Source organism: Echinops telfairi, unplaced genomic scaffold (assembly GCF_000313985.2).
Source record: "Echinops telfairi isolate 266 unplaced genomic scaffold, ASM31398v2 ScPeMD7_3;HRSCAF=10, whole genome shotgun sequence".
In the NCBI taxonomy this organism is placed as follows: Eukaryota; Metazoa; Chordata; class Mammalia; order Afrosoricida; family Tenrecidae; genus Echinops; species Echinops telfairi.
The window spans coordinates 28473514-28495249 of NW_022103899.1; the positions used below are offsets into that span (position 1 = coordinate 28473514).

The 21736-nt window shown below is 37.3% G+C and overlaps 1 protein-coding gene and 1 non-coding gene across 2 annotated transcripts in view; both read left to right on the forward strand.

Annotated features, from left to right (window-relative positions):
- The window catches only part of BMPR2 (bone morphogenetic protein receptor type 2), a 96200-nt gene that overhangs the window by 24011 nt on the left and 50453 nt on the right, over positions 1 to 21736 (forward strand). The gene's annotated exons all lie outside the window — the stretch shown is intronic.
- On the forward strand, positions 7320 to 7453 carry LOC115872068. The gene has a single exon (XR_004047631.1). It is a non-coding gene; the product is annotated as a small nucleolar RNA SNORA16B/SNORA16A family (small nucleolar RNA).

The following is a 21736-nucleotide window of genomic DNA, read 5'->3' on the forward strand; positions in this document are numbered from 1 at the left end:
TGAGGGCAATGAATGTACAAATGCGCTTTACACAATTGATGTGTGTATGGATTGTGATAAGAGTTGTATGAGCCCCTAATAAAATGATTCTTAAAAAAATAAATAAATAATAAAAAGAAAAAAAGACTGTGATATTCACTCTCTGGTTCTTTGTGGTCACTTGCTGTGATGACAGAGGCCCCTGACAAGGAGTGGAAACTAGGTGTTCTGTGAGGAACTGAATCCAGCCAAATAGTGCATGGGCTCTAAAGTGGATATGCGTGAGCTCTAAAGTGACTGCTGACACAGTTCAACCTTGAATGATTATGGTGTTGTTCTATACCTTCAGCAGCAGTCTTGTTAGCGATCCTAAAGCATATCATTCAGCAATATCTGGATTCCTGATTCTGAAAATGATAATAAATGTATTGCTTTAATCTGTTAAATTTTGGGCAGTTTGTAATACATAATGCATAACACAAAATAAATATTTTTTTTCAATGCTTGAAAATGGAGGTAAGCAATATTGTATTTTAACTGGTGGCAGCTTTTATTGTGTAGTTTTCTATATGTTATTTTCTTTTTGCTTCTAGTCTTTTTTTTTTAACCTGTTTGTTTATGTCCCTCCCCACTGCTACTGAGTTGATTCCAACTCATACTGGTCTTACATAGGGTTTATGAGGATATAAATCTTTACAAGAGCCTCATCTTTCTCCTTTGGAATGGCTGCTGGTTTTGAACCGTCAATCTCGTTATTAGTAGTCCAGTGCCATCAGGGCTCCTTTCATGTGACACTAGTCACAACAATTCCTTCTTTTTTATTCACTTAAAAATTTCCAAGTACGTAGAAAAACCTCTAAGACAGTTACAATAAATACATTTTAATGTTTTCTTGTACACTCAAAATTCAGCATTGTCTAAGTTTGCTTTCTCTGTCTCCTTTTACATACTCATATTTTTGGTGTTGCTACTGTTACTGAGCCATTGGAAAGTAGGCTATATATATCACATGCATCTCTCTTTTAGAAATAGAATACAAAGGCAATTCTGAAATCCAAGAAAATTAATAATAATTTAATAATAGGTATTATTCATTGTAAGTTCAGATTTCCCAAAATGACTTTAATAAATGTTTTTCAGAATTTACAAACCAGTGTCCCATCACAGTTTACACATTACATTTGACTGTTTTAATCTAAGATAAGTCTCCTCTCTCATCCTTTTATAATACATTGCACTCACTTTTGGTGCCATGGGTTAAGTGTTGGGTTGCTAACTACAAGGTCAGTGATTCAATCCGCTAGCCATTCTGCAGGAGAAAGATGAGACTGTCTGCTCCCATAAAGATTTATAATCTCAGAAACCCCTTGGAGCAACTCTGTTCTGTCCTACTGGTTCCCTCTGATTTGGAATTGACTAGATGGCAGTGAGTTTGGGGTTTGATTTTAAGCCAGGTGTTCCTTTGTTCTAGTTTTGCCAAATTGCATTCTTTTCTTTTTTTCCAAATTGTGGTCTTAGGGTGTTTTTAATTCCTTGAAATGTCTTAGTTTAAAGTTAAGTTTAGAGATTTGATTTAATTTGAATTAGATACTTTTGCGCAAGAAAACGTCATAGGTAAAGAGTACTAGTGGCGCAATGGCTAAAGCATCCACTGGTACCTATAATAGGAAGTCAGCCAGTCGAATCTACTAACAGAAAAAACTGACTGTCTGCTCCTATAAAGATTACAGCCTAGGAAACTGAGACAGTTCTACTTTGTTAGGATCACTGTGAGTTCCATTGTCTAGCCCACACACAATAAGTGATGCAAACTGTGTGTTACATCAAGAGACACCATCACTTTGAGGTGATAATAATCAGATCTTTCCTTGGGAAAAGTATATTTCTCCTTTTGCAGTGCATAAATAATCTGAGAGTAGATACTTTAGTGCCATTAAAGCAACCTTTCCTTCAACGTAGCTTTCATCTAATAGTTTTAGTGTACATTGAGAACTCTGGACTGAATTCAGTTACTGTAATAGGTCTTGTAAAACTGATGGTTTCCTAATTCCACCAGTCCTACTAAGGAGCCCTGGTGGTTAGTGATTATGTTTTTGGTGGCTAACTGCAAAGTTAGTAGTTTGAAACCATCAGCAGCTTCACAGGAAAAAAGGATTTTCTATGTCCATAAAGAGTTACAGTCTCAAAAAACTCACTAGGGAAGCCCCAACCAGCCCCAGAGGGTCGAAATGAGAATGGATAGCAGTGTTTGTTTTCTGTGTTTTGCATTTGATTTTGAGTTTGACTTTGCAATCTACCCTGTATTAAAAATTTTTAAAGTGGTTGTTTTGTATTATTCTCTTAATATTACTATGGACTTGGAGGTTTTCATTTAAATTCTAAAATAATTCTGATTTTGGCTAGACCAAGAAAACCCATTGCTGTCGAGATGATTTTGACTCAAAGCAACCAAATAGGACAAAGTGGAAATGCCCCAAAGAGGTCTTTATGGAAATAGACTGCCAAATCCTTCTGCTAATGAGCAGCTGGTGAACCACCAACCATCTGGTCCATCACTGAGTGCTTTAACCAGCGCACTTTTAATTTGGCAGGGAGAGCACATTCAACAAGCTTATTCCATGTGCATTAAAAAGCTTATTGATTCATATATGATCGCATCCATCTTTAAAAATGTGTTGTCCCCCATTTAATGATTTTTTATCTTTTGTCAAATATCAGATGGATTTACCTATAGTCTTCCATTGGCTTTTGTGCCATTGTACCAGTACCAATCTGTCTTAACTACTGTATCCTGGCTACTGCTACTACTGTGGCTACTTATTATGGATTTTGAGTTCAAGGAGTGTGAGGCCTTCTACTTTGTTCTTCCTTCTTTAATAGTGCTTTGCTTATCTTGTGTCTCTTTCCTTTTCATGTAAAGCTGGTGAATAGGGTTTTTTTTTTCATCTTTTAAGACTGTTATTAGAATCTGGATCAAAGTTGAATTATGTGTGTAGATCACCTTGGATAGCATTGATGTTTTGGTAGTGAACATGGTATATTTTATGTAGTCAGTCTCTGGGATTCCTGTTTTGATATTTTGTAATTTTCCTTATATAGGTCTTTTGTTTCTCTAGGTGTAGTTATTCCTAAGTATTTCATCTTTGGGGTGACTATTGTAAATGGTATTTTCCCCTTGATTACATTTGTTTTTAGTAAAAAGGAATCTGATTTTTGTTTGTTGATCTTGTATCTTCCCACTACTGAATCTTTGGGATTTCTTTCCTTTCTCTTTATTTCTTTTAAAATTTATTTTATTTTTTGGAGGGGGGATTTCTATGTATAGGATCACACCATCTGCAAATACTTTTACCTTTCTTTTTTTTTTAATTTGGTGTGTGCCACTTTGGATCCCTTTTTATTTTTCTTTCTTGCTTTGTAGTGTTTGCTAAGACTTCCAGAATAACATGGAGTGGGAGTGGTGATAAAGGGCATCTTTGTCAGGTTCCCTGTTCAGAAGGAGAATGTTTTAATCTCTGTTGAGGCTAATGTTGGCTATTCATTTTGCATTTGAAGGAACTTAAAAAGCATTTATGGAACATTTTCATTCTGTTTCTGTGAAAATTGTGAAGCCACCCTCATATATGCCTCAATTATATAGTGAAATTTTCCCTGTTTTTCCTTCATTCAAATTTTTATCAGGAGAGGGTGTTGGCATTTTGTCATGCCTTTTCTGTGTTAACTCATATGATCATGTGGACCCTTTTCTTTGTTTTATGTGGTATAGGTACTATTAATTTTTAATATAGATTATTAATTTTTTAATATTGAACTATTTTTGAACACCTGGTATGAATCTCATTTGGTCATGTTGTTTTTTTGTTGGTTTGTTTTTGATACTTACTGGGTTCTATTGGTTGTTGAGAATATTTGTGTACATGTTCATGAGAGATATTTAATGTATTTATAATTTATAGATAACTGATTTATAATTTTCCTTTTAAGTGATGTCTTTATATGGTTTTAGTGTCATAGATATGATTGTTTCATAAAATGAATTCAGGAGTATTCCATCCTTTTATATATTATAGAATTGTGTGAGTGAAATTGGTATTGTGTTCTCTGAATATTTGGTAGCATTTTGCAGTAAAGCATATTGACCTGGTTCATATAAGGTTTTAATTTAAATTTTTTTAAAAAAATCATTTTATTAGGGGCTCACACAACTCTCATCACAATCCATACATACATCAACGGTGTAAAGCACATTTGTACATTCATTGCCCTCATCATTCTCAAAACATTTCGTCTCCACCCAAGTTAAACTTATTTTTTATTTGATGCCATTATCTAATACTTTTTTTTAAGTCGTTTTATTGGGGGCTCATAAAATTCATCACAATCCATACATACATGAATTGTGTAAAGCACATTGTACATTCATTGCCCTCATCATTCTCAAAACATTTGCTGTCCACTTAATCCCCTGGCATCAGTTCATTTTTCCCCCTCCTTCCCTGCTCCCCCTCCCTCATGAGCCCTTGATAATTTATAAATTATTATTTTGTCATATCTTACACCGTCCCACGTCTCCCTTCACCCACATTTCTGTTGTCTGTCCCCCAGGGAGGAGGTTATATGTAGATCACTGTAATCAGTTCCCCCTTTCCACCCCATCTTCCCCCCACTCTCCTGGTATCCCCACTCTCATGACTGGTCCTGAAGGGATCATCTGTCCTGGATTCCCTGTTTCCAGTTCCTATCTGTACCAGTGTACATCCTCTGGTCTAGCCAGATTTGCATGGTAGAATTGGGATCATGATAGTGGGGTGGGTGGGAGGGGGTGGAGCATTAAGGAACTAGAGGAGAGTTGTATGTTTCATCATTGCTACCCTGACTGGTTCGACTCCTCTCCGCAACCCTTTGTCTAATACTTTTACATTAATTTTTGATAATATAATTGATCATCGGTGCTTCTATGTTTTTTAGGGATTTTTGTTTAATCCTATGTATCACTGGTATTTCTGTGAAATGTTTCCCTTTAATGGAAATTAATGAAAAATTATAGTCTTAGGAATTGTGGTGTGAATAGGTCAATTATTCTCAGGAGATGCTCATTTATAACTATAGTGGAGGTAGTAAGCTGTAACAGAAAATTTTAGTGATTCTGTTTCTCGTGTTATACCCAAACCAAATCCATTGCCATTGAGTGGATTCCGATTCATAGTAATCCCATAGAGGGTTTCTGATTCAGTAAATCTTTTTTTTTTAAATCATTTTATTGGGGGCTCGTATCATAATCCATACATACATCCATTGTGTCAAGCAGTTTTGTACATTTGTTTCCCTCATCATTCTCAAAACATTTGCTTTCTACTTGAGCCCTTGGTATCAGCTCCTCATTTTTTTCCCCTCCCTCCCCGTTCCCCCTCCCCCATGAACCCTTGTTAATTTATAAATTATTATTTTTTCATGTCTTACACCATCTGACGTCCCCCTTCACCCACTTAACTGCTGTCCGTACCCCAGGGAGTAGGTTATATGTAGATCTTTGTAATTTGTTTCCCCTTTCTCCCTTACCTTCCCTTTACCCTCCCTTGGTAAATCTTTACAAAACAGACTTCATCTTTCTCCAGTGGAGCAGCTGGTGGGTTTAACTAGCTAACCTTGTGGTTAACAGCCTAGTGCCTAAACCACAGTGCCACCAGCTCTCTATTTACATTATATTAATATGTAAATCTAGAACAGAGATTTGATCAGCTCAGCGTTCACTAAGTACAGCTTTTCTATTCCTTACTTTATTATTCCCCGCTACTGCTAATTTTTACATGTGTACTTTTACCTTTAGGGTGGGTAAATGTTGCTCAACACATACATGTGTATTTGTCCTACCCTTTGCATGACTGTGTTTTCTATCTTCCATCAGTGTTGGGTTATTTACAAAGTAATATTCAATAAAAGTTCAGGTCAGTAGATATCAATCTTCCATTATGTACAAGACATTGTTTTGCCATAATCAAGAAATAATAGGTTTCCTATGTTTATCAAGAAAGATAAGTGTCCATGAGAAAGCACATTAAAATTCAGATAGATTATTTTTGTTGTTGGTTATTTGTTTAAACAGTTATATGACTTAGGTGTAAAGTGATTATATACATTCATATATTTTTTTCTAACACCCCCCCCCCCGATTATGTCTTGTTTGAAAAGGAAGTTTCTTTAAGTAGTTATAACTGTTCATTAAAATAAATTTAACTTTGTTATAATCTAAAAATGTAATATAAATACAACTAGCACAGTATGAAAACCCAGACAGCAGAAATTTCCTACTAGAGCTTGACTTCAGTCACATCAGGTTCTTTTTCAGTCTTATGCACTTGGAAGAGAGGTTTTAGAAGAGCAGAGAATGATTGGTGTGGTTTTTGACCTTCATGAGGAAAATTTTGCTCATTAAGGGTACTGTATGCCCCCCCCTTAAAGTTTTACATAATAAAACACTTTTAGTAACTCATAACACTTTTCAGAAGGTGCATTGTAGCAGGTGTTGAGCACTTTTCTTACCTTTTTGTGGTTCTGATTATTGCTCAGTGGTAATTCTCTGTGCTCAAACCTTAAGCTCCAAGCCTTGTTTATTTATGGATTTGAACTTGGAACACAAGAGAAAGATGTGACAGCCTGTTTCTGTAAAATTTTAAGCCTTGGAAAACCTTTGCCCTATGGAGTCACTTTGTGTTAAATCTACTTGTCGGTAGAAAGGTTTGGCTGTTCCTTAAGCTTGTCAGGTAAACGCTGGACTACTAACCTCAAGGTCCATTTTTTAACTTACCAGCCTCACTGAGGCAGAAAGATGAGACTGTTCCCATAAAGATTTACAAAACCTCGGAAACCCTAAAGAGAGTCAATATAAGTAGGAATTGACTAAATGGTAGTGGATTTGGTTGGTTTGTTTTTGTTTTTTGCTTGCTTTATGGACTTGGACCTAAGGTGTTATTCGATATGTTTCTAACTAAAGACCTGTCTTTTGTATATGTTCTAAGAATGGACATGCAGTCCTACAGAAATATTTCATCATCAGATGTGTTTAAAAGATCTTGAATTAATGAGAAGTTTGTGACATTACCCTCTTCTGACAGTGTTGTTTTCTCTCTCCCTTAGATAAGGTCCTAGAGCACTGTCTCTGGGTAGGGCTGTCATTTGACATTAATTAGTAAGAGGATCTCGTGCAGTGCAAGATTTTAACTTCACTGGGTCGATACCTGGTGCCTGAGTGGGTTATGTGCTGGGTTGCTAAATGCATGGTCAGCAGTTTGAAACCATCAGCCACTGCTTAGAAAAAAGATGCTTTCTACTCCCATAAAGATTTACACCCTTATTGAAGCTGCAATTGCTTCCACATAGCTCCTGTGTTCAAAAAAGAGCCCAGAGTGAGTTTGTCTTTGACGATTGCTGTTCAGTTTGCTGTAACTGATCTGAAACATATCAGGAAAAAACATTTCCCTCCATGTCAGCCATTTCTTATATCACTAGAGTGAGTCTTTTTTAAAAATTGGCATGCTTTCCAAAGTCATCAGCAATGCTAACGATGGCTTGCAAGTACAGTAAGGACAATGAGGGTTGTAGGAAGTACCTTGCCAAGACCAGGCCAGCTACATCACACAGTTCTTAGTGCTGTGGGTCACAGGCCTGAAGTTTAGTCAGGACTGAAGGTGAAGCACACCTTCAGTAAGGGTCACCGTGAGTTGAAAGCCAAAATATTTGACTCAGGTATCCTTAAAAATTGTGCTTGGGCTCCAACCTTAGATACTGAGGAGCAATCAAATCATCCTGGACTATTGTGTTCTCATCAAAAAAGCAAAACAAAACAGATTTATACTCTAGGATACTATGTTAGTCTGGGTACATTAGAGAAATCCATAGAAATTCATATGTATAAGAGAGAGTTTTATATAGAGGGTAAGTGCACATCAAGAAAACATCCCACCCCAGTGCTGCCCAAGCCCACAAGTACATTAGCCCATTTGACCGACACTAATCCACAATGTCCTCCTCCATCTCACAAAACACACACTATGATGCTAACTGCAGGAGGAAAGCTGAATCAGTGAGTGTGTAAACATCTCAGCGCTGGCAGGGGTCTCCACACGGCTGCTCCAGCACCCATGGCTGCATCTGGGTAGGTCCATGTGGCTTCTCCTCAGGGATGTCTTGCAGGAAGTAACTCTTACCAGCTGAAGCAGGGAACTGGCTAAGGCAGCTTCACCCTGGTCCAACCATCAGAAATCAAGAGACTGGAGAACTAGAAAGGCGAGGCCATTTATCCCTCTGCCCTTCAATTAATCCCACATGTTTTTGTCGGCCAGGTTGGCACAATAAACTAACTACCTCATATACCCAAAAGAGTAGTTCTGCTCTGTCCTGTTGGGTCACTGTGCATCAGAAAATTAACTTGACAGACAGTTTTGGTTGGTCAGTACTCATTACAAAACAACGGCTTTTCCACTCCAGTCATTATGACCCAAAATAAATAAATACAACATAAATTCTCAAATGCTCCTCCTAGTAGCAGGAGCACCATTTGCTTGAGCAAGAAAGGATTTGGTGTAGTATATGCTTCTGTTATTACCTGTTGTCAGTTGATCACCCCCAATAGATTACATGGAAGAACAGCTCCATTGGATTTTTAAAATCTGTATAATGTTTACAGAAGTAGTTTTCTAGGCCATTCTTACACTGAACTGCTAAAACTTCCCTGGCTTGTAAATGTTTACAGAAACTGCCACATTTTTCTTTTAGAGCAACTGATAGTTTCCAGCTCTGACCTTTTGGTTAATAGCTGAGTGCTTAACCATTGCTTGGACCACATGAGAAAGGACATCAGAGAACAAGAAAGAACATCAAGGTGTGAAATACCTTGAACAGAGCTTGAGCAATGAGTCTCAAATTTCAGCATATACTAGAATCACTTGGAAGGTTTTTAAACAGATTGCTGCTCCCCACCCTCAGATTTTCCAGCTTTCTAAGTGATGATGATTTTGTTTGGGGGACTACCCTTTGAGGACCACTAGGTTAAACCCACACCTGCTACAATCAAGTTGATTTCAGTTCATAGTTACCATATAGGGCAGAGGAGAACAGATCCTTAGATTTTCTAAGGCTATAAAATCTTTATGGTAGTAGTCAGCCTTATCTTTCCCCCACTAGGCTCTTTCCCCCACTAGGCTAGGGCCAAAATATCTAACGAGTTTTCAGGTACGACTTCTAAAGCCATCTACAGTTCAGGCTGCCAAGGAAATGAATGACTTTTCTCAGGAAGCTGCAAACTTTAAAACTATACTATAGTTCCCATTATCAGGAAATAAATAGCACAGCACAAGTGTGCACAGATTATGCACACTCAAGTTCATTGCAACACTGTTCACTCATGGGGTGGGAGGGGGAAGGGGGAGAAAGGGGAAACCCATCATAAGGTTGGATATATAGCCCTACCTCCACCCCCAAGAGGGACAAATAACAAAAATGTGGGGGACGGGAGACAATGGATAGTGTAAGACAAGAAATAATAATAATAATAATAGAGAATTGATCAAGGATTCACTAAGGTGGGAGGGAGTGGGGAAAGGAGGAGCTGATACCAAGGGCTCAAGTACAAAGAAAATGTTTTGGAAATGTTGATGGCAACATATGTATTAAGTGTGCTTAATACAAATGGATGATAGATTGTTAAAGATTTGTAAGAAGAGCCCCCCAATAAATTGATTAATTAAAAAAACAACAACAAACACTGCTCACAATAGCAAAATGATGGAAGCATCTAAATGCCCACTGGTGGAATAATGGATAAACAAACCGTGGTACATATGCACAGTGGAATGCTACCCAATATAAAGAATAATGATGAAACGATGCAGTGCCTTAAGACACTGAGGGCTTCGAGGATACGCTGATTAAAGCTAATCACAAAAGAACAAATATTGTAGGAGACTACTGGGGTGTATAAAGGGGCGCTCTTAGAATGGACTCAAAGGTAGGTCTGTTCTGGAGAATGATTAAGTAGCAGCAACAATTGCTCTAAGCTCCTTTTGGCTCTTCATTGTCCTCTGTACCCTTAACTAGGTAAGAAGTACGGCATTTAGGGACCGAGCAAATATTTACGGACTGTTTCAATGGGATAATAGGATCAAGCCAGATTGGACAGAGAACACTTCCTTTTACTAGCCTTTCTTGGAACACTATAGATATACATGTTTAGAAGGTTACTTTAAACTCGAATTCGATCTTGCAGGTCTGGCTAGACCAGAGGAGGTACACTGGTACAGATAGGAACTGAAAATACAGGGAATCCAGGACGGATGAGCCCTATAGGACCAGTGGTGTGAGTGGCAAGACAGGGAGGGTAAAGGGAGAATGGGTAGGAAAGAGGGAACCGATTACATGGAACTGTGTGTGACCTCCTCCCTGGGGGACAGACAACCGAAAAGTGGGTGAAGGGAGACGTCGGACAGGGCAAGATATGACAAAATACCCATTTATGGACTATCAAGGGCTCATGAGGGAGGGGGAAGCGGGGAGGGAGGGGAAAATGAGGACCTAGTGTCGGGGGTTTAAGTGGAGAGAAAATGTTTTGAGAAACGGTGTACAAATGCACTTTACACAATTGATGTGTGTATGGATTGGGATAACAGTTGTATGAGCCTCTAATAAAATGTTTAAAAAAAAAAAGACGCGAGGCACGGAGGGGGGGGGAAGTTTTCAGAATAAGTTATAACAGGTATAGGAGGTAGAGAGTAAGGGAATTGTGGGGGAAAAATGAATGAAGGAAATTTTGTTTTAGATTTTCTTAAAAATTTTGTTTCCAAGTAATACTAATTTCATAAAGTCCTATCCGTTGTATGCTTAAGGTGTACGAGGGGGTACCCTCTCCCATAAAAAAGAACACGGAATTTTTCTCAAAGTTATATATTTACATTTTTTTGCAAAACAACCTTATCACCTTCAAAGGACTCTCCATTACACTTAATACATTTGTCAAATCTGCCATTCCATTCTTGGAAACATTTTCCAAACCCATCTGTTTGGATGGCAGACAGCACCGTCCTCATTTTTTTCTTCACCTCTTCTGCGTTGTCAGATAACTGTCTTTTCATGTCCCTCTTCATCTCTTCACTCGTGGAAACATAGAACAAGGTCAGGTGAGTAAGGTGCATTGGGCAAGAGAGGCATGCTCTGTTTTGCCTAAAACTGGCACACTGAGATAACTATGTGAGCAGATGCTATGTCTGCCACAAATCAGTCCTTTTTGTCACACACAGTTAAATGCAATCTTTTCAGAACCTCTAAACAGGAACCTTAATGAACAGTCTGACCTGCTGGAATGAACGCCATATGCACTATTCCCTCACATCAGCAGCGCTTTTCTGTTTTGTTTTTGGTGGTGGTGGTACCCTCTCCTGTGTCCCTCTGTCTTATCTTCAAACGCTTATCTCTGCTGTGTGCATATTTTATTATCTCTGACCTTTGGTGCTGGCTACTGCTTCAAACAGCAGGAAACTGTGCAGCATATTGATTTGTTTGCTTTGTGTACTATTTTTCTCTTGCCAACAAGATGAGATACTCTAAAAGTACTAAAATTAACGGGGAATTGTGGGTACATAAGTGAAATGTTTCTATTAAGCTTACTAGTGATTAACTTTAGTTTTCATCTAATTGTCATTATAAATCCCAAGACTCGTCATAAGGGAAATAAAACGTTAATGTCGAAAAATAACCCTGAATGAATTTAAGCCCCACTACAGCATACCTATATATTCAAACATGTTGAGCAGTAGAATCAGCAAGATACAAAAATTTTTATTTATATGTAAGCCAAAAAGCAAGCAAGACTCATCATCCTTGTTCAGTGCCATTGAGTCGCTTCGTACTTATCAACTCTGTGCAATAGAACGAAAGGTTGTCTGGTGTTCAGATTGTTGCTATATGGCAAAAGCAAGGGAATGATTACCACAAAAGTCAGCGTGGTGGCAGTCTCTAGGGCAAAGGGAGATCATAATGCCCAGGAAGACAGCAGACTGTTAGGGTGCTGGAAATTGTTCTGTTTTTTTACCTGTGTGGTGGCTACAAGAATGTTCTACTTAATAAGTATTCACTAAACTATGCATCTTTATTTGTAGTGTAAATACATTTTAATATAGAGTTCTAATCATGCAACATGGGAAAACTAGGGCAGAGAAAAAACTAGAAAACAGACACATTTTATCAGAAAAGAACCTAGTCATTTGTCCATCTCGCTTTCCTACTGGAGTAAGCATTGGTTGTTGTCATAATTAACTTAGTCATCTGTATAATTAATATTTAGTTGTCTAGCTGGCAAATGATGGGAAGGTATAACTTTTATAGTCATATGATACGGTGGTCATTTTCTAAGAACAAAGATTTTAGTATGAATTCTGGATTTAAATGTATTATTTGTAAGTCAGTACTTTTAGTATTAAATAATTAATTTTCCAAAGTTGTTGCATAGACTGTTTTGTTTGATCATATCTATCTATAAAAATAAAAAATAAAACCTTAGCTATCATAAAGATTATAGGAGCTCTGGTGGCACAGTGATTCTGTGTAGGAGGCTTTCTGCTTCTGTAGAGTCCCTGGTAGTCTCATCCCCAGAGGGATGAATCTCTGCAGACAATCACTAGAGTAAGAGCTCCTAGGAGGGAGGGCCGGGAGGGGGCGTGGGGGTGGGGGCATAATGGGGACCTGATATCAAGGAGCACCAGAAGGAAGACAATGTTTTGAAACTGGTTGTGGTCGCGATTTCACAAGACTGCTTGATTTAATTGAACTATAAAATGGTATGATTAGGTCCTAATAAAATGGTTTGAAAGAATAAAAAATAAGTTAGCTGTCTCAGAAACCCACTGGGGCAGCTTTACACCCCCTTATAGGGTCACTATGACTTGGAATCAACTAGATTACAGTGAGTTTAGCATAGTACTAGTAGAAATCTAACCCAAAAAACGTTTTAACGTTTTTTGTTACTTGGGTGAAATTAGAGAACAGATTGATTTTCCTTTCAACTATTATACACATTTTGAGACATCAGTGCAATTCTCACAATATATCCCTTCCTCCCTGTTTACCATTCCCCTTTCCTGTCCCTTCCTGCTTCTGACCTTTCATCCCTGGCAAATGATACCCTTTTGATCTCCTGTAGTTGTTTGTTCTAGCAATACTACTTCACTTGTGTTATTGTTCACTTTGTAGGCCTGTCTATTTGGCACAAAGTTAAGCCAGAGAAGTGATTTAGAAGGTAACCAGTGGCCATAGCCTCGGGAGTTCTATATACCAAAAACATTTTAGTAAAATATTTAATGTTAACATAACCTGAAAATTAGTCCCTTTTTGGTGGTGGTGGGTGGGGGTGTTGGGGGTATTATATTTACTAAAATTCTTAATTGACTTAATTCAGTTGATACTTGTTAGGTAATTTTATTCTAATAAAATATAATTCTCTTTGCTAGTTATAATTCATTTTTTTCAGATCATTTTTTTTAGTGTTATTGGCACTTTATTCACATATCACACAATAGAATAGTTCCATCATATCACGTTGTACCACAATTTTACCACAATTCCTTCTTCCTTGTACTAATCGTTATTCATGTAATTTTTTTTTCTTCAATTTTGGCAAAAATATACACAACAAAACATTCTCCAATTCAACAACTGCCATACGTTTAATTCAATGCCATTGATTATCCTCTTCATGTACAACCATTATAGATATCCCTCTCCAAATTGTTCCCCCACCATTAAAATGAACTCGATGCCCCTAAGCAGAAACTCTTCCTCCTCCTTCATGCATGACAACCATAGGTCAAGTTTGGTTTCTTCTTCAGTCTTTTTTTGTTTTGTTTGTTTAAACATTTATTTTTCTTTTTTTTTTTTTTTTTTAACATTTTATTAGGGGCTCATACAACTGTTATCCCAATCCATACACACATCAATTGTGTAAAGCGCATTTGTACATCGTTTCTCAAAACATTTTCTCTCCACTTAAACCCCCGACATTAGGTCCTCATTTTTCCCCTCCCTCCCCGCTCCCCCCTCCCGCATGAGCCCTTGATAGTTTATAAATGGGTATTTTGTCATATCTTGCCCTGTCCGACGTCTCCCTTCATCCACTTCTCGGTTGTCCGTCCCCCAGGGAGGAGGTCACACACAGTTCCATGTAATCGGTTCCCTCTTTCCTACCCATTCTCCCTTTACCCTCCCCAGATCATTTTATTGGGGGCTCATTCAATTCTTATCACAATCCATACATACATCCATTGTGCCAAGCACATATGTACATTTGTTGCCATCATCATTCTCAAAACTTTTGCTTTCTACTTGAACCCTTAATACAGGCTCCTCATTTTTTTCCCCTCCCTCCCCACTCCCCCCTTCATCATGAACCCTTCATAATTCATAAATTATTATTATTTTTTCATATGTATGATTCATTCTTTAAAAGAGAAAATGGTGAGATTCCTTCTCTTCTAATTACAATAGCTTTCTAAATACCCATCAAAGAGATTAAAAGTAAGAACATTTACGAAACAAAGACTAAAAGGTTAGACATTCATGCCTTTCCTATTTTTCTCATCTCTTTTGCTTTTTGGGGGGCAGGGGAAGAATGGGTCTGGCAGTCTAACTTAATACTGTTTCTCTTTTCCTTGCTCTCTCCCTTCCATAAAATGTAACCCAATTGGAAAAGTATTAACTGATTTTTGTTTTTGTTATTCTTCATCACACTTGTTTCTTCCAACCTAGATATATTCAGGGAGATTAATGAAGGTAATTAAATTTAAAATATACTTAAATCTACAGTATAAAATACCAGTTTGAAGTTGAAAAACAAGAAATCTGCCTCTTCTCTATTTGTTTTAGAACATTAATTTTAAGCAATTCTGATTATGGTTATTGTATAGTTATCATTCCAAACATATTAAAACAAACCAATGTTACTTATGCTACATAACATTTGTATTCTTTATTTAAAGCATTAAAAACATAATTTATCAAAGTTATAGAAACATTATTTTATCAGAATTCTTTTGTCAAGTTATATTTTAACTTTGATCATACTGTTTTGACTTCAGCATTTCCCCCCTAGTTTTATGAAATGCATTGCTTTAAAACATTCAAGCAACAGTAATCTTAGTTTGTCTTTTGACAGAATTGTCAAAACTAAGAAAGTGGCTTAGCCATTGGTATGTTACATTTTAGCTTCCCTTTGCTGTTTACTGCACATGCAACAATATTGTTCTTTCTTTGACACAGACCCAGACAAAGGCTGAGTGTAGCAAGGAAGCAGACAGCACGCCTCCAGTAGTAGCCCAGGCCTGGCTCCAGGATTTGTAAACAGAAACATCCCAGGCTCCAGTGAAGCAGACAGCGGTGCACTGTCTGTTCGGCATTCAGGAAGTGCATGCTTGTACAAGCCCTGCCACCGCACAGAGGCATACATAGCTGTGTTTTATGTTTGGCTGAATATTTAACCAAGAAAAGGAATAGGGAGGAAGAAACATTGGAGCCAAGGAAACAAGACACTTTCAGATATAGCTTTTATATATATGTACGTAGCTTATATGACACTGAAAAAAAAATTTTTAAGTAAGAAGTTTACCAGTTAAAGGCCCCTTTTATTGAATACATGTGAATACACATACAGAAATATTTTTCCTGGCAGGTTTTCAGGGATCACATATTTTTAAGTCATGTGACATATTCTGGAAAGTTTTTTCACTTGAAATGTTTAACCATCAATATGGTTTTTAACACATTAAAATTTTTTTTGGTTCTCCTTATATGAATTAGAATCCATAATTATGTTAGATTTTAGGTTGATTATTTTAATGTGAAAATTAAGTTGTATTTTCTTTTGTAAATTGAGAATAAGGCAAAGACAATGCTTATGCTTAAAAAATATTAGCGGATTTGTACAGAATTTTAGAATTAAAAGAACCTTGAAAGTTAACCTGATATAACCAGTTTATTTTATAGCTAAAGAAGTCAGGGCCGAGAAGTTATGATCTGATTCAACTAAGCCACAGTTACTGCAGTTACTGTATTTTGTAGTGTACTATTAGTTATAGAATACTTACTTGTCTAACCTGATTTTTTTTATTATAATATAAAGTATACTTAGCTTAATTTGGAGATTAAATCACTTGTTCATTCCAATTTCTAGTTTTTATATTATGCTTTGGGACAATATTGAGAGGGGGAAGAAATCTCTTATTTTTAAAATTCCATGTTCCTTTCACAGTTTTCTCACTAGTCACTTGTGACTACTTCATAGGGTGTCCAGTGGCAGGTTTTGGGGAAGTAAATTTCTAGGCCTTTCTTCTACTTCTATGATGACGACAACAATGATGATGATGACGAGACATACTGTACTGCATCAAAGCATCACAGACAGGTTTAAGGAGTCATCTGACCTGTAGTTGGACACTTTTTTTAGATCATACTTATAAGCTTGTTAACGGTTCCATTTTCAGAAACATAGATGCCATCCAAACTTTTTCAGATATCTTTGTTTTTTGAATTAAAGCAGCTGGATTTGATAACATGTTCGATGTCATTTCCTTCAAGATATAACTCATCTTTCTGTGCTTGAGACAAGGAACAAGCAGCCCCTATCCTCATCCAAACCCTTCAGATATATTTTTTAACCAAGAAGTTTACAGATTTCAACAAGAGATCCATTCTCCTGTATAGCAACATTGATGGGGAACTGAGCATACACAGACCTCACCTTGTATCAGAAGCCCAGTGTAACACCTTGATCATGTTCTATACAGAACCAGATAGTTCAGACTGTAGACAGTTCTTTTCCATTTCCCACCATTGGCAACTAGAATCCTCCTCTTTTTCTTTCCAAATTCCAGGTAGTTGAAAATCCCTTCTTGGTTTCCTCTGGGCCCCTTCACAATAATTATGAGTTTCTTTTATGAAGATGTCTACATTCTCTGGAATGTCTATGATCTGGTTGCTGAGAATGGGCCTCATTCTCACAGTAAATGTAGTATGTACACACACACACACACAATCACACACACACAGAGTGTGGACTTAAATCTCCAGCTTTTCATTTATGACTGAACATGTTAACTGTTTTCACCATTCACAGACTGGTCTTCTGGTACCACTAGTTCTTATGAAATATTTGTTTCTCCCCCATTTGTTTCAAATGGAAACTAAGGAATCAAAGTTGATAGGTTTATGGGTATATACATAGGAGTGCGCGCGCGCGCGCGTGTGCGTGTGTGTGTGTGTAAACAGGAGGCACAATTACAGATAATTCTTAGACATAACTTTGGTTTTCTGGGTCTGAAGATTGGGAACATAGTCTTGTGGGCCAACTGAGTCAATTAGGATAACAAAGCTCACAAAGTTTAGCTGGGTGAATAGTGTCTGGGGTCTTAAAAGCTTGCGAGTGGCCATTTAAGGTACACCTGTTGGTCTCTACTTGTCTAGAGCAATAGAGAAAGAATGAAACCAAAGAAGAAATCAGGCCATAGAACTAGTAGTCCACATGAAACACTGCCTTATCGACCGTGAGGCCAGGAGAGTTAGATAGTGCCTGCCATTAGAGAAAATTCAGTCAACCCTAGAATAGATGTATCTTGATATAATGATAGGAAAATGCAGAACAGAATTCAAATTCATAAAAAAGTCTGGACTTAATAGTTAAGAGTGGAGGATTCTGTCAGATTATACCCATGAGATACTCTTTACACCTTGAACAGACACTATCCCTTTAGGTCATCTTTTAGCTAAATAATGAGTGGCTCATAAAATACTATCATCCATGGTACTATGCTCCTTAAAAAAAAAAAAAGCTATATGACACCAAATGATCAACAATTACCCTAAAGCAAATAAGAGAAGCTAAGGGGGCAGAGAAATAGATATCTGGAAATGGAACAACCAGAAGAGAGTTCATGAGAATGATGATACATTGCTCAAACTATAATCAATGTTATTGAATAATTTATGTCAAAATTGTTAAATAGGAACCTAACTTGCTATCTAAACTCTCAATGAAAACAATAAAATATTACCTATGTACTCGAGTATAAGCCAACCCAAATATCAGCTGAGGCACCTAATTTTACCACAAAGACTGCATTAAAAATGTGCTGGAACTCGGCTTACATACAAGTATATATGGTATTTTAAAAAGAGAAGAAAGAAATGACACAGATTTCTAATGTATATAATTAATGAGAGTTGAGGGGAGTGAAATTATGTACAGCACTGGCATATCTGTCTAGAATGCAGCTAGCCACTGAGACACTTCATGTGTCCGTTAGGTTGTTAACCACATGCTCCTTTGGAAACTCACAGGGGCATTCCTACCCGGTCCTTACAGGGTTGCTATGAGTCAGAATTTATGTATCTTGAGGGAGACTAAAAATCCTAAGAGTAGCCACAGTAGGTGCTACAAACATTATATAATATTCTTAGGTAATTCTGAGTCTTTTTAGTATATCTTGCATATTTTACAGGAATTTACAACAGGTTTAGGCCTCCTCTCTTTGAAACTGAAACTAAATTATAAGAAACATTAAGTGAAACAAACACATTGACATCAAAGAGAGGTAGTAGATGAAAGATAGGATGGAAAATTTGGAAGCAGACATATTTTTTTTAAATGCCAGTGGTCTAAGACTCTATAATAGATTCTTAAGAGTGTCACACAGACTAATTGATATTTAGAATGTTGACCTCTAGCATACAGAAAATAAATTTTCAAAAGAAAGAACATTTGTCTCCAATATATTTTGTTTAGGAAGACAGAAAACGTACACTATGTTTTTATGAGCACTGCATAAAAAATAGTTCAATTAAAAAATAACTGTTAATTGATTTCCTCCCCCCCTTTTTTTGTTTACTCCTTTCATAATATTTCTGTGTCTCCTGTACTAATCGCTGGGTCTTGCACTAATCATTTCTAAGTAGTAATAAGAGGCAAGTGAAATTGATTTGTAATAGGTGGCAAGGGAAAATTTAGTTTTAAAAAGCATGTTGCTTAGAGGTGATATCTTTTTTTTATCATTTTATTTTAAATTTTTTTAGTTTTTAAATCATTTTATTAGGGGCTCATACAATTCTTATCACAATCCATATATACATCCATTGTGTCAAGCACATTTGTACATTTGCTGCCATCGTCATTCTCAAAACATTTGCTTTCTACTTGAGCCCTTGATATCAGCTCCTCATTCCCCCCTCCCTTCCCACTCCCCCTCCCTCATGAATCCTCGATAATTTATAAATTATTATTATTTTGTCATATCTTACACTGTCCGACGTCTCCCTTCACCCACTTTTCTGTTGTCCATCCCCCAGGGAGGAGGTTATATGTAGATCCTTGTAATCGGTTCCCCCTTTCTACTCCACCCTCCCTCCACCCTTCAGGTGTCACCACTCTCCCCACTGGTCCTGAAGAGGTCATCTGTCCTGGAATTCCCTGTGTTTCCAGTTCCTAGCTGTACCAATGTACATCCTCTGTCTAGCCACATTTGTAAGGTAGAATTGGGATCATGATAGTGGGGGAAGGAAGCATTTAAGAACTAGAGGAAAGTTGTGTTTCAGCGTTGCTACCTTGCACCCTGTAGAGGTGATATCGTTAAAATATTCAATTTATAGTATACTATGTACCAGTATACTTGTATACTATAATTATAAATGTTCAATTTATAGTAAACTTCATATCCACCAATTAGCTCCTTTATCCCACGTATCTGAGGGATACGTTTTGGCCAACCTGGCCAATAAACACACGTAAGATTTATTGAAGGGCGGAGAGATAAATGGCTCAGTGAGCCTCACCTTTCAAGTTCTCAGGTCTATTGCTTTGTGATGGTCATACCAGGGTGCAGCTGCCTTAGCCAGTTCCCTCCTTCAGGCAGCGGAACACAAATAAGCAAGGCTCACTTCCTGCAAGGCATCCCTGAGGAGAAGCCACATGGACCTACTCTGATGCATTCCTGGGTACTAGAGCAGCCATGTGGAGACCCCCTGCCAGAGCTGAGATGCTTACACGTTCACTGATTCTGCTTTCCTCCTACAGTTGGCATCATTGTGTGTGTTTTGTGAGATGGAGGAGGAATTTGTGGATTGGTGTCAGACATATGGGTTAATGTTGGACTTATGGGCTTGGGCAGCACTGGGTTGGGATGTTTTCTTGATGTGCATGTAACCTTTATACAAAACTCTCTTATACATGAGTTTCTGTGGATTTGTTTCTCTAAGGTACCCAGACTAACACACCATCCAAGATATTTTTCTTATATATGTTTCTCCCTACCCAGCTAAGCAGGGACTTTTCTCCTGTTCAGTTTCAAAAGTCATTCAAAGCTTTTAATTACCAGCTTCTCACCATCGATTTATATAATCAGTATTTGACTTTGCTACCATTTAAGTTCTTAAAAATATCTCTGCACAGGCTATATGTTAAATAAGGCTTCTCAAGTTTTTATCCCAGTAGCTTTTTCCTGGTTTGGCAACATCTAACAGAACAAGGGAAAATATCACTCGCTCAAGGCTATCTTGCCTGTGAGATAAAACCCAACACTTACATTCCCATGAAACATGTTTAAGTCTTGTCAAAACAACATTTGCCTGTGGCTCAGCTACCATTTTTAAGGTTGCCATTTTTAAGGTGGTTATCGCTATTCTCATCTTCTCAAAACTTGGCCAAAATTTTCCGTCATGGTGTAGTAACTAGCCAACTGACTGCCATCAAGTCCATGGCCACCCATAGCAACCCTGTTGGACAAGGTGGAACTGCTCTGAGGGTTTCTGAGACTGTTACAGGAATAGAAAGTGAGGGTTTCTGAGACTGTTTACAGGAGTAGAAAGTGAGGGTTTCTGAGACTGTTTACAGGAGTAGAAAGTGAGGGTTTCTGAGACTGTTTACAGGGGTAGAAAGTGCACTCGCTTGCACCATCTCTGTCTCTGTCTCTCTCTCTCTCTAGTTCTTTGTAGTAGGACAGCATGTATTGAATGCAAAATCTATTGAATTCCACTTCAGTGTAATATGGCTTTTTATTTAGATTGATGGCCCCTGATTTTTTTTCCATAGGTATTTATGAAGAGCATGCCTTCATTTATTTTAAATACAGTGCCATGTTTGTTAATGTTGCTGGATAAAATAAAGACCTTTAAATAGAAGAAAATATACTTGATTGTATATTTCAGATACTACTCATACTCAGTACTTTGTAATTTGGAAATGTCATTAGCATTCAGCTGCTTTTGAAGATACTGCTAACAGTACTCCCATTTACACGAAATGCTTTCTTTGATTTTTAAACTACATTTATTCTTTACAGATCTGTTGTTTGCAGTTCTCTTGTATTTGTGATGAGTCCCAACCTTCTGCTCATAGCAGACAGACAGATCTTGATGCCTCTGTGGTTTTTCAACAGTTCCCAACCATGCCAAACTGTACCTAGAGTATCTTTTAAATAGTTTTCTCCTTCACTCGTTATTTACTTCTTTTTTTTTGTTTTTTTTGTTATTTACTTCTTTAATTAATTCTAAGAAATCATTCAATTATCTTGATGTTTGTTCTCTTAAAGTTGTATATCTCAATGGATTTGAATTATTATGTGCCTACTCTAGAAATCTTTAGTACTTGGGAAGAGAGAGCAATAGGAATGGATATGGAATATCCTATAGGATATTATAATATTACTCAAGGAGAGAGCAATAGGAAAGAATATAG